At 38.0% G+C, this 14,491-nt stretch overlaps 1 protein-coding gene across 1 annotated transcript in view; it reads left to right on the forward strand.

Moving 5' to 3' along the window:
- LOC128661461 (cytoplasmic dynein 1 intermediate chain 1-like) overlaps window positions 1-14,491 on the forward strand; it is a 711,349-nt gene that overhangs the window by 666,082 nt on the left and 30,776 nt on the right. The window lies entirely within an intron of this gene.

Below are 14,491 nucleotides of genomic sequence, written 5' to 3' on the forward strand. Positions count from 1 at the left end.
GCTCTTTCCCCCCTCTCTTTTGCTCTCTCTCCTCTTTTTTTTGCTCTCTCTCTCCTCTCTTGTGCTTTCTCTCCCTTCTCTTTTGTTCTCTCTACCTTCTCTTTTGCTCTCTGTCTCCTCTCTTTTGCTCTCTTTCCCACCTCTCTTATTCTCTCTCCCCCTCTCTGTTGCTCTCCCCCCTCTCTGTTGATCTCTCTCCCCCCCTCTCTGTTGCTCTCTCTCCCCCCCTCTCTGTTGCTCTCTCTCCCCCCCCCTCTCTGTTGCTCTCTCTCCTCTCTATTGCTCTCTCACGGCCATGACAACTCCCGCCCCTGTCACGCCTGACCCCGCCCCTGACACGCCTGACTCTGCCCCGCCCCAGTCACTTCCGGCCAGTCCCTGTCATGCCTGGCCAGCCCCATCCCCATCATACCCACAGTTCTCATGGCAGACAGGTCAGTTTGTTGAAGGCCAGGTGTGTTTGTCCTTGCGCAGTCTCTACTGTGCATGACAGCTTTGGACAAACACACTTGGCCTTTTATATTATAGGATTTTATTTCAAACTATAGTTTGTTGAGGTATTTGTCTCCATTACTAGGGAATGATGTGTATGTGTATTGTACACTTTGAAATGTGACAAAGTATAATAATTAATTCAAATTCTTTGGTAGTCAGAGATCTATGAGTGTAATTAATATTAATACAGAATAAGAAATAAAAAATGTTTTTATTAGTGAACCAATCACAATAATTATGTGACCATGCAATAGCAATGAGAATACTAGAAAAGCCAAATTGAATAATAAACATACAATGTAAGAACAATACAACATATTGAACGTCATCCTATTTCTCACCTGTTTCCTAATAAGATATTGCAAAGGCTGTTAGTCTTACATTACTTATACCATGCAAAACAAAATAAAGAACACAATAACTTTAGGAATCTAACAAATGTAATCTTATCTTTGTATAGCATATCTTACAGAGATATATTAATATTTGTATATAAAGAAGAAATTAACTCTTGGTGTAGGGAAAATAGTATGTGATGCACTTCTGACTTAATAATTCAGTAATTACTTTTTACATTATGCTCGCTTATCATATTCCTGCCACAAGGACAGCTATTACAGTGAGGATGCTCTCTAGTTGAGCATCTCAAGTACTGAGCTAGCTCCCAAGGAATTAGCGCTAAGCTGCCATTAAAGGGACATGAAAGTCAAAATTAAACTTATGATTCATGTAATTTTAAGAAATTTTAAATTAACTCCTATTAACAAATTTGCGTTGTTCTTTTGGTATACTTGTTGAAAATCATATGAGCATATCTTAAGCACTGGGAGCTAGTTGGTGATTGGTGGCTAAACACATTTGTTACTTGTCATTGGCTCACCAAATGTGTTCAGCTAGCTCACAGCAGTGCACTGCAACTCTCAAGCTGAAGTTAAATATGTGTTTAATCTATTTGCATTGATTAAACACACTGCTATATGCAAGCAATGGTGCAAAAATAAATTACTATGACATATTAGAGCATTTTATTTTTTCACTTTTATGTCCCTTTAAGGTGAACCAGCTGGTTACCTGAGGGAGCAACAGGGAGCGCTCAGTGTTGTGTCGTCAGTTACAGCCTCTCAACCTTTTAAAGGTCTTTAGTTCCTTCTCTGTAGCTAAATCCTCTGTTATTTTATTGGTGACAATGGAGAAGCTGGAAATGGTAGAGAGAGGCTGAACATGAATCTAACATACTATACAGAAAGGATCCCCTGAACTTAGGTGTGGGCCAATATTAAAGGGACAGTCTATTCAAACTTAAACTTCCATGATTCAGATAGGGCATGCAGTTTTAAACAACTTTCCTATTTATTTTTATCAGCAAATCTGCTTTGTTCTCTTGGTATTCTTTGCTGAAAGTAAAACCTAGGTAGACTCATATGCTAATTACTAAGCCTTTGAAGGCTGCCTCTTATCTCATGCATTTTGACAGTTTTTCACAGCTAGACAGCACTAGTTTATGTGTGCCGTATAGATTACATTGTTTATGAGTCTGCGCTGATTTGCTGAAACGCAAGTCTGTGAAAAGGACTGAGGTAAGGGGGCAGTCTGCAGAGGCTTAGATACAAGGTAATTACAGAGGTAAAAAGTCTATTAATATAACAGTGTTGGTTATGCAGAACTGGGGAATGATTAATAAAAGGATTATCTATCTTGTTAAACAATAATCATTTTCAAGTAGACTGTCCCTTTAAGCTGCTGTAGGCAGATCGGAATACTATGAGCTGCAAGTGCTCCGGCTTATCATTCTTAGTGCACCAGCATTGCACATACTGTCATGTAGCGATAGTTAGTGCATGTAATTATTGATAAGACGCAGTATAGCATGATGTTCACCAGTATAATGTACTGCAACTTGAGCACGTGCATGGCAGGTGATGAGGAGCACAGATAAAAGCTGAGGTGAAGAAACTTGGACTGTAAGTCTTTTACCCTTTAATGAGACCTTTATCTTTCTTGTACTCGTATTAAGAACACTTACATTTTCATTATTCAGTGCACTTGTCGTTTGCACTATATTGTAGCAGTGATTGCAATCAATAGGGTTAACCACACTCTATAGTTTCATAATTATCTACATGCCGATGAGCCATTTTCGATGCTTACTAGCCATTTTTAATGTCAATGTGATAACAATTAGCCATTTTTTTTAATTGTTTATCAGCGGCATTTTTCATTAAATAAAATGTATTGTGTTAAATGTCCCTTTAACGTGCCAGTCCTGTTTGTCTGATTACAAACGGAATTCTCTATACTTTGCAGCACATCCAAAGGGTCATTTTCAACTTATCAAATTCAGCTAAAAGTATTTGATAAACCACAGGCAGCACATTTCAACTTATTACCAAGTGTCCCAATATTTTTCAAATGTAACATTGTTTTTTTACAGATGGGCAAAACCCACCGAAATTACCCTCCCCCACTGTACTGGATGACAACCTCCCCAAATAGATACAAACAACTCCTCCATCAATTAAAGTTAAAAAATAAATAATCAGTACTTTAAAAAAAAATGTAGCCCGTATTCAAAACCCTTGGACAGACATACATACATGTCTCTATGGTTTTAGAGCACCAATTAAAGGGATAGTCTAGTCAAACCTCATGATTCAGAGCATGCTCTATCTGAATCATGAAAGTTTAATTTTGACTAGAATATCCCTTTAATATCACTACACACTATTAAAAAGGATTAATGCTGTTTTTGTGAGGTAACAATATCCAGCTTTCTGGGTATTAACCACAGTATCATTTTGGGATTGTGATAAATGGAAAATCTGACAATACCAGAGCAACCCCAATCTTTGTAAAATGTCCTACATATACTGCACATAGCATAAATGCACACACCTAAGCCTACCTCAGTATGCAACGGAACTAAGGTTTAACAAAGGGTGCCAAATTTGATCAAATTAGTCAATTGGAAAGTTGTTTTTTAATTTTTATTTAAATCACACATTCTATCTTAACAATGAAAGTTTATTTTTTACTTTTTAAAAAGTTACGATGAATGTGTTATTCTGGAAAAAGAGGTTCCAAAGAAATTATTTAATTTTATTAAAGGGTTGTGTTTTTTTTTATTCAGGGTTCCATATCCCTTTTATAGTCCATAGCTTATTTCATTGCTCTCATTCATTCTCTCTCTTTTCTGTCTCTTCTTTTTTCTTAGAATCATAATCTAGTTCTTCAATAGGCTTAGTCTTGTACTAAATACCATGTGCTGTAGGCTGTTCATGTCCGCACTAAATCATTTAAACATGCAAGTTACTTGCCACTTGTTTTATGAAAACAAAAGATCATAAACCCAGAAGCCGAAGTACAATATGTAACTCCTAATTAATTGCACATTGTATTCATTGTAACATGCCTTAAGGCTCGCTGGTTGGAAGGATTTTAGACTTTCTGGTTAAAAAGGATGTTTCAGGCAGATATGATCATATTTTAATTTCTTTTATACATGAGATCAGGCAGCTCTGAGTTATTTTCATAGGCGTCTGGAGAGGGGGGCACGAGGGGTTAAATGCTCCCTGCTGAAATCAAACTTTTGATGCCAATAAGTCCCCATTTTAAACATGTTGTGCAGAACACCCATATAACCCTCTCCTGATGCACAAATGTTGCAACTTCTATTGTTATCTTCATGGCAAGTTTTGCCTCTTTACTAGAAACATTTATACCCATGGTACAAATACAGAATTGTGACTTTTTTACCGAGATATTGTTTTCTAGACTTTCTCTTATTCAAGAACATTACTTATTAAACTCAAAAAACTTTCATGATTCAGCAAAAACCCACAATTTTACAAAGACTTTACAATTAAATTCTATTTACCTTGTTCCCTTGGTAACCGTTGTTAAAGAGCATATGAAGGTAGGCTCAGAAACGTGCATAGCATCCGTGCTTTTGGCTATTTACAACATTGCAAGCAGCATGTTTGCTTCAATTCTAGAGAACCATGGACGACATTCAACGTGGTCTAACATGCCTACATCTTATGAGACATAAGATTATGACATGAATATTTTTAATTAATAAGAACTTTTTTCCAGCAAATATCATATGGCTTAGCATCTGACAAACTCAATATGTGGCTAACTAAAGGGCTTAAAGTGACATGAACCCATTTTTTCCTTTCATGCAACTTTAAACAACTTTCTAATTTACTTCTATTATCAAATTGTCTTCTTTATCTTGGTACCTTTTGTTAAAAAGCAGGGACATAAGCTCAGGTGCTTGCACATGTCCGAAGCACTATTTGGCCCTAAATGTGCCCTGTATGAATTACAAAATATTTTTTTTGGGTTTCATATCCCTTTAATAAATCACTGCTGTTCATGTAGCAGATATAAAGAGGCAATCACTGTTCTATGTGGCTAACAGAAAAAACAGTCACTGCTCTATAAGTGTATGAAAGAGGGGTAATATATCACTGCTCTATATGTGTATGAAAGAGGGGTAATATATCACTGCTCTATATGTGTATGAAAGAGGGGTAATATATCACTGCTCTATATGTGTATGAAAGAGGGGTAATATATCACTGCTCTATATGTGTATGAAAGAGGGGTAATATATCACTGCTCTATATGTGTATGAAAGTGGGGTAATGTATCACTGCTCTATATGTGTATGAAATTGGGGTAATATATCACTGCTCTATGTGTGTATGAAAGAACCAGAGGGGTAATATATCACTGCTCTATATGTGTGTTAAAGTGGGGTAATATATCACTGCTCTATATGTGTATGAAAGAGTGGTAATATATCACTGCTCTATATGTGTATGAAAGAGGGGTAATATATCACTGCTCTATGAGTGTATGAAAGAGAGGTAATATATCACTGCTCTATATATGTGTATGAAAGAGGGATAATATATCACTGCTCTATATGTGTAGGAAAGAGGGGTAATATATCACTGCTCTATATGTGTATGAAAGAGGGGTAATATATCACTGCTCTATATGTGTATGAAAGAGGGGTAATATATCACTGCTCTATATGTGTATGAAATAGGGGTGATATATCACTGCTCTGTATGTGTAGGAAACAGGGGTAATATATTACTGCTCTATATGTGTATGAAAGAGGGGTAATATATAACTGTGCAAAACAGAATGAGAAGCAGTCTGCCAGGAACGAACAGCAGCATCAATAGATTTTTCTATGGCCCGGTTGCCACCTGGTAGTAGCTTCTTTCTGCCCAATTGTGCTTTTCACAGAGGAAAACTTTCCTGTAGTATATCAGTCTGATCCCGCCGACATGGTCAGTCCAGCCCCGAAATTCCAGGCAATTCTCCTCTGAACAAGGAACATGACAACCCCAGACGATCGTTTCGGCCTCCTTTGGGCCTCGCCAGTGAGGTGCAGCCATATCCCTCTAAGCACATTGGGCAAGAAGTCCACGTCTGGTTTCCCCCATCACCCATAGGGAGACTATCCCCAGGGTCATATTTACATATGCAAAACAGAATGAGAAGCAGTCTGCCAGGAACGAACAGCAGCATCAATAGCTTGTTCTATGGCCCGGTTGCCACCTGGTAGTAGCTTCTTTCTGCCCAATTGTGCTTTTCACAGAGGAAAACTTTCCTGTAGTATATCAGTCTGATCCCACCAACATGGTCAGTCCAGCCCCGAAATACCAGGCAATTCTCCTCTGAACAAGGAACATGACAACCCCAGACGAACGTTTCGGCCTCCTTTGGGCCTCGTCATGCGTAATATATAACTGGCATAAAAAGAGAGAAGCGCTCTACCAGGAATGAACAACAGCTCAGTGGCTTGTTCTATGGCGATTTACCACCCGGAAGCAGCCTCTTTTAGACCAGTGTGCTTTTCACAGAAGAAAACTTTCCTGAAGTATATCAGTCTGATCCTGCCAAGTAAGGTCAGTCCAGCCCCGAAATACCAGGCAATTCTCCTCTGAACAAGGAACATGACAACCCCAGACGATCGTTTCGGCCTCCTGTGGGCCTCGTCAGTGAGGTGCAGCCACATTCCTCTAAGCACACTGGGCAAGTAGTCCACGTCTGGTTTCCCCCATCACCCATAGGGAGACTTCCCCAGGGTCATAACAATTTGCATACAAAGAGAGAAGCGCTCTACCAGGAACGAACAACAGCTCAGTGGCTTGTTCTATGGCGATTTACCACCCGGAAGCAGCCTCTTTTAGACCAGTGTGCTTTTCACAGAAGAAAACTTTCCTGAAGTATATCAGTCTGATCCTGCCAAGTAAGGTCAGTCCAGCCCCGAAATACCAGGCAATTCTCCTCTGAACAAGGAACATGACAACCCCAGACGATCGTTTCGGCCTCCTATGGGCCTCGTCAGTGAGGTGCAGCCACATTCCTCTAAGCACACTGGGCAAGGAGTCCACGTCTGGTTTCCCCCATCACCCATAGGGAGACTTCCCCAGGGTCATAATAATTTGCATACAAAGAGAGAAGCGCTCTACCAGGAACGAACAACAGCTCAGTGGCTTGTTCTATGGCGATTTACCACCCGGAAGCAGCCTCTTTTAGACCAGTGTGCTTTTCACAGAAGAAAACTTTCCTGAAGTATATCAGTCTGATCCTGCCAAGTAAGGTCAGTCCAGCCCCGAAATACCAGGCAATTCTCCTCTGAACAAGGAACATGACAACCCCAGACGATCGTTTCGGCCTCCTATGGGCCTCGTCAGTGAGGTGCAGCCACATTCCTCTAAGCACACTGGGCAAGGAGTCCACGTCTGGTTTCCCCCATCACCCATAGGGAGACTTCCCCAGGGTCATAATAATTTGCATACAAAGAGAGAAGCGCTCTACCAGGAACGAACAACAGCTCAGTGGCTTGTTCTATGGCGATTTACCACCCGGAAGCAGCCTCTTTTAGACCAGTGTGCTTTTCACAGAAGAAAACTTTCCTGAAGTATATCAGTCTGATCCTGCCAAGTAAGGTCAGTCCAGCCCCGAAATACCAGGCAATTCTCCTCTGAACAAGGAACATGACAACCCCAGACGATCGTTTCGGCCTCCTATGGGCCTCGTCAGTGAGGTACAGCCACATTCCTCTAAGCACACTGGGCAAGGAGTCCACGTCTGGTTTCCCCCATCACCCTGGGGAAGTCTCCCTATGGGTGATGGGGGAAACCAGACGTGGACTCCTTGCCCAGTGTGCTTAGAGGAATGTGGCTGCACCTCACTGACGAGGCCCACAGGAGGCCGAAACGATCGTCTGGGGTTGACATGTTCCTTGTTCAGAGGAGAATTGCCTGGTATTTCGGGGCTGGACTGACCTTACTTGGCAGGATCAGACTGATATACTTCAGGAAAGTTTTCTTCTGTGAAAAGCACACTGGTCTAAAAGAGGCTGCTTCCGGGTGGTAAATCGCCATAGAACAAGCCACTGAGCTGCTGTTCGTTCCTGGTAGAGCACTTCTCTCTTTGTATGCAAATTATTATGACCCTGGGGAAGTCTCCCTATGGGTGATGGGGGAACCCAGACGTGGACTCCTTGCCCAGTGTGCTTAGAGGAATGTGGCTGCACCTCACTGACGAGGCCCATAGGAGGCCGAAACGATCGTCTGGGGTTGTCATGTTCCTTGTTCAGAGGAGAATTGCCTGGTATTTCGGGGCTGGACTGACCTTACTTGGCAGGATCAGACTGTATGAAAGAGGGATAATATATCACTGCTATATATGTGTATGAAAGAGGGGTAATATATCACTGCTCTATATGTGTATGAAATTGGGGTAATATATCACTGCTCTATATGTGTATGAAAGAACCAGAGGGGTAATATATCACTGCTCTATATGTGTGTAAAAGTGGGGTAATATATCACTGCTCTATATGTGTATGAAAGAACCAGAGGAGTAAGATATCACTGCTCTATATTTGTATGAAAGAGTGGTAATATATCACTGCTCTATATGTGTATGAAAGAGGGGTAATATATCACTGCTCTATGTGTGTATGAAAGAGAGGTAATATATCACTGCTCTATATATGTGTAAGAAAGAGGGATAATATATCACTGCTCTGTATGTGTAGGAAAGAGGGGTAATATATCACTGCTCTATATGTGTATGAAAGAGGGGTAATATATCACTGCTCTATATGTGTATGTAAGAGGGGTAATATATCACTGCTCTATATGTGTATGAAAGAGGGGTAATATATCACTGCTCTATATGTGTATGAAAGAGGGGTGATATATCACTGCTCTATAAGTGTATGAAACAGGGGTAATATATCACTGCTCTATATGTGTATGAAAGAGGGGATATATATAACTGCTCTATATGGGTATGAAAGAGGGGTAATATATCACTGCTCTATATGCGTATGAAAGAGGGGTAATATTTCACTGCTCTATATGTGTATGAAAGAGGGGTAATATATCACTGCTCTATATTTGTATGAAAGTGGGGAAATATATCACTGCTCTATATAATAATAATAATAACTAGTATTTATATAGCGTCTTTCTCCCAGTGGGACTCAAAGAGCTTTTTCAGAGCTCGCTCTCGGAATTAACCAAATCGGCAGCTGAATAGTAATAGTTGTTATTATGTTTATGAAAGAGTGGTAATATATCACTGCTCTATATGTGTATGAAAGAGTGGTAATATATCACTGCTCTATATGTGTATGAAAGAGGGGTAATATATTACTGTTCTATATGTGTATGAAAGAGTGGCAATATATCACTGCTCTATATGTGTATGAAAGATGGGTAATATATCGCTGCTCTATATGTGTAGGAAAGAGGGGTAAGATATCACTGTTCTATATGTGTATGAAAGAAGGGTAAGATATCACTACTCTATATGTGTATGAAAGAGGGGTAATATATTACTGCTCTATATGTGTATGAAAGAGGGGTAATATATAACTGCTCTATATGTGTGTGAAAGAGGGGTAATATATCACTGCTCTATATGTGTATGAAAGAGGGGTAATATATAACTGCTCTATATGTGTATGAAGGGTAATATATAACTGCTCTATACGTGTATGAAAGAGGGGTAAGATATCACTACTCTATATGTGTATGAAAGATGGGTAATATATATAACTGCTTTATATGTGTGTAAAAGAGGGGTAAAATATCACTGCTCTATATGTGTATGAAAGAGGGGTAATATATAACTGCTCTATATGTGTATGAAAAAGGGGTAATATATCACTGCTCTATATGTGTATGAAAGAGGGATAATATATCACTGCTCTATATCTGTATGAAAGGGATAATATATCACTGCTCTATATGTGTATGAAAGAGGGGTAATATATCACTGCTCTATATACGTGTATGAAAGAGAGATAATATATCACTGCTATATATGTGTATGAAAGAGGGGTAATATATCACTGCTCTATATGTGTATGAAATTGGGGTAATATATCACTGCTGTATATGTGTATGAAAGAACCAGAGGGGTAATATATCACTGCTCTATATGTGTGTAAAAGTGGGGTAATATATCACTGCTCTATATGTGTATGAAAGAACCAGAGGAGTAAGATATCACTGCTCTATATTTGTATGAAAGAGTGGTAATATATCACTGCTCTATATGTGTATGAAAGAGGGGTAATATATCACTGCTCTATGTGTGTATGAAAGAGAGGTAATATATCACTGCTCTATATATGTGTAAGAAAGAGGGATAATATATCACTGCTCTGTATGTGTAGGAAAGAGGGGTAATATATCACTGCTCTATATGTGTATGAAAGAGGGGTAATATATCACTGCTCTATATGTGTATGTAAGAGGGGTAATATATCACTGCTCTATATGTGTATGAAAGAGGGGTAATATATCACTGCTCTATAAGTGTATGAAACAGGGGTAATATATCACTGCTCTATATGTGTATGAAAGAGGGGATATATATAACTGTTCTATATGGGTATGAAAGAGGGGTAATATATCACTGCTCTATATGCGTATGAAAGAGGGGTAATATTTCACTGCTCTATATGTGTATGAAAGAGGGGTAATATATCACTGCTCTATATTTGTATGAAAGTGGGGAAATATATCACTGCTCTATATAATAATAATAATAACTAGTATTTATATAGCGCCTTTCTCCCAGTGGGACTCAAAGAGCTTTTTCAGAGCTCGCTCTCGGAATTAACCAAATTGGCAGCTGAATAGTAATAGTTGTTATTATGTTTATGAAAGAGTGGTAATATATCACTGCTCTATATGTGTATGAAAGAGTGGTAATATATCACTGCTCTATATGTGTATGAAAGAGGGGTAATATATTACTGTTCTATATGTGTATGAAAGAGTGGTAATATATCACTGCTCTATATGTGTATGAAAGATGGGTAATATATCGCTGCTCTATATGTGTAGGAAAGAGGGGTAAGATATCACTGTTCTATATGTGTATGAAAGAAGTGGTAATATATCACTGTTCTATATGTGTATGAAAGAGGGGTAAGATATCACTACTATATATGTGTATGAAAGATGGGTAATATATATAACTGCTTTATATGTGTGTAAAAGAGGGGTAAAATATCACTGCTCTATATGTGTATGAAAGAGGGGTAATATATAACTGCTCTATATGTGTATGAAAAAGGGGTAATATATCACTGCTCTATATGTGTATGAAAGAGGGATAATATATCACTGCTCTATATCTGTATGAAAGAGGGATAATATATCACTGCTCTATATGTGTATGAAAGAGGGGTAATATATCACTGCTCTATATACGTGTATGAAAGAGGGATAATATATCACTGCTATATATGTGTATGAAAGAGGGGTAATATATCACTGCTCTATATGTGTATGAAATTGGGGTAATATATCACTGCTCTATATGTGTATGAAAGAACCAGAGGGGTAATATATCACTGCTCTATATGTGTGTAAAAGTGGGGTAATATATCACTGCTCTATATGTGTATGAAAGAACCAGAGGAGTAAGATATCACTGCTCTATATTTGTATGAAAGAGTGGTAATATATCACTGCTCTATATGTGTATGAAAGAGGGGTAATATATCACTGCTCTATGTGTGTATGAAAGAGAGGTAATATATCACTGCTCTATATATGTGTAAGAAAGAGGGATAATATATCACTGCTCTGTATGTGTAGGAAAGAGGGGTGATATATCACTGCTCTATAAGTGTATGAAACAGGGGTAATATATCACTGCTCTATATGTGTATGAAAGAGGGGATATATATAACTGCTCTATATGGGTATGAAAGAGGGGTAATATATCACTGCTCTATATGCGTATGAAAGAGGGGTAATATTTCACTGCTCTATATGTGTATGAAAGAGGGGTAATATATCACTGCTCTATATTTGTATGAAAGTGGGGAAATATATCACTGCTCTATATAATAATAATAATAACTAGTATTTATATAGCGCCTTTCTCCCAGTGGGACTCAAAGAGCTTTTTTAGAGCTCGCTATCGGAATTAACCAAATCGGCAGCTGAATAGTAATAGTTGTTATTATGTTTATGAAAGAGTGGTAATATATCACTGATCTATATGTGTATGAAAGAGTGGTAATATATCACTGCTCTATATGTGTATGAAAGAGGGGTAATATATTACTGTTCTATATGTGTATGAAAGAGTGGTAATATATCACTGCTCTATATGTGTATGAAAGATGGGTAATATATCGCTGCTCTATATGTGTAGGAAAGAGGGGTAAGATATCACTGTTCTATATGTGTATGAAAGAAGGGTAAGATATCACTACTCTATATGTGTATGAAAGAGGGGTAATACATTACTGCTCTATATGTGTATGAAAGAGGGGTAATATATAACTGCTCTATATGTGTGTGAAAGAGGGGTAATATATCACTGCTCTATATGTGTATGAAAGAGGGGTAATGTATCACTGCTCTATATGTGTAGGAAAGAGGGGTGATATATCACTGCTCTATATGTGTATGAAAGAAGTGTAATATATCACTGCTCTATATCTGTATGAAAGAGGGGTAATATATCACTGCTCTATATACGTGTATGAAAGAGGGGTAATATATCCCTGCTCTATATGTGTATGAAAGAGGGTTAATATATAACTGCTCTATATGTGTATGAAAGAGTGGTAATATATCACTGCTCTATATGTGTATAAAAAAGTGGTAATATATCACTGCTCTATATGTGTATGAAAGAGGGGTAATATATCACTGTTCTATATGTGTATGAAAGAGTGGTAATATATCACTGCTCTATATGTGTATGAAAGAGGGGTAATATATCACTGTTCTATATGTGTATGAAAGAGTGGTAATATATCACTGTTCTATATGTGTATGAAAGAGGGGTAATATATCACTGCTCTATATGTGTAGGAAAGATGGGTAAGATATCACTGTTCTATATGTTTATGAAAGAGGGGTAAGATATCACTACTCTATATGTGTATGAAAGAGGGGTAATATATCACTGCTCTATATGTGTATGAAAGAGGGGTGATATATAACTGCTCTATATGTGTGTGAAAGAGGGGTAAGATATCACTTCTCTATATGTATATGAAAGAGGGGTAATATATAACTGCTATATACGTGTATGAAAGAGGGTTAATATATCACTGCTCTATATACATGTATGAAAGAGGGGTAATATATCACTGCTCTATATGTGTATGAAAGAGGGATAATATATAACTGCTCTATATGTGTATGAAAGAGGGGTAATATATCACTGCTCTATATTTGTATGAAAGAGGGGTAATATATCACTGTTCTATATAATAATAATAATTACTAGTATTTATATAGCGCCTTTCTCCCAGTGAGACTGAAAGAGCTTTTTCAGCGCTCGCTCTCGGAATTAACCAAATCGGCAGCTGAATTGTAATAGTTGTTATTATGTGTATGAAAGAGTGGTAATATATCACTGCTCTATATGTGTATGAAAGAGTGGTAATATATCACTGTTTTATATGTGTATGAAAGAGGGTTAATATATCACTGTTCTATATGTGTATGAAATAGTGGTAATATATCACTGCTCTATATGTGTATGAAAGAGAGGTAATATATCACTGTTCTATATGTGTATGAAAGATTGGTAATATATCACTGTTCTATATGTGTATGAAAGAGGGGTAATATATCACTGCTCTATATCTGTATGAAAGAGGGGTAATATATATCACTGCTCTATATACGTGTATGAAAGAGGGGTAATATATCACTGCTCTATATGTGTAGGAAAGAGGGGTAAGATATCACTGCTTTATATGTTTATGAAAGAGGGGTAATATTTCACTGCTCTATATGTGTATGAAAGAGGGGTAATATATCACTGCTCTATATGTGTATGAAAGAGGGGTAATATATCACTGCTCTATATGTGTATGAAAGAGGGGTAAGATATCACTGCTCTATATGTGTATGAAGAGGGGTAATATATCACTGCACTATATGTGACTGACAAAAGAAGTAAAGCTCTGCTTTGTTGTTGTCGTGCATCTAACATCTCTGTAGTCAGAAATACAGTATATATGAGGCCGCAAAAATGATGTAAATTATATAATGACTGGGGATAGGTTGGCAGCAGATTTGCCCTAGGCTGACATATCAGGAACCCTATTGATGTCACAGAGCAACATAATATATTAGATGGTTTTGAGCATATTCTCATTGTCACTTAGGACCTTCTTCTCTTATGCTCGCTGATCTAAGAATGCCTCATTTCTCTCCATGCTGGGGCGCTTTAAATCATCAGGTATTAAGTAAGAAAAAAATGCTGAACATATGTGACACAATGTTATAATGTGATACAGTGGTGTTTGGCTAGTCTACATTGCATAATATAATAAAATTGGGTTCTCGGACAGAATGCCGAAGCACATTTGTCCGTCAATCATATGTCCGAGAGACTGTATTCTGAGTATTATATTACAAGAACATTCGGCCGAGGTCAGTTATGCTCCAGAGAGTCCGGT

Source organism: Bombina bombina, chromosome 5 (genome assembly GCF_027579735.1).
Source record: "Bombina bombina isolate aBomBom1 chromosome 5, aBomBom1.pri, whole genome shotgun sequence".
NCBI classification, from domain to species: Eukaryota; Metazoa; Chordata; class Amphibia; order Anura; family Bombinatoridae; genus Bombina; species Bombina bombina.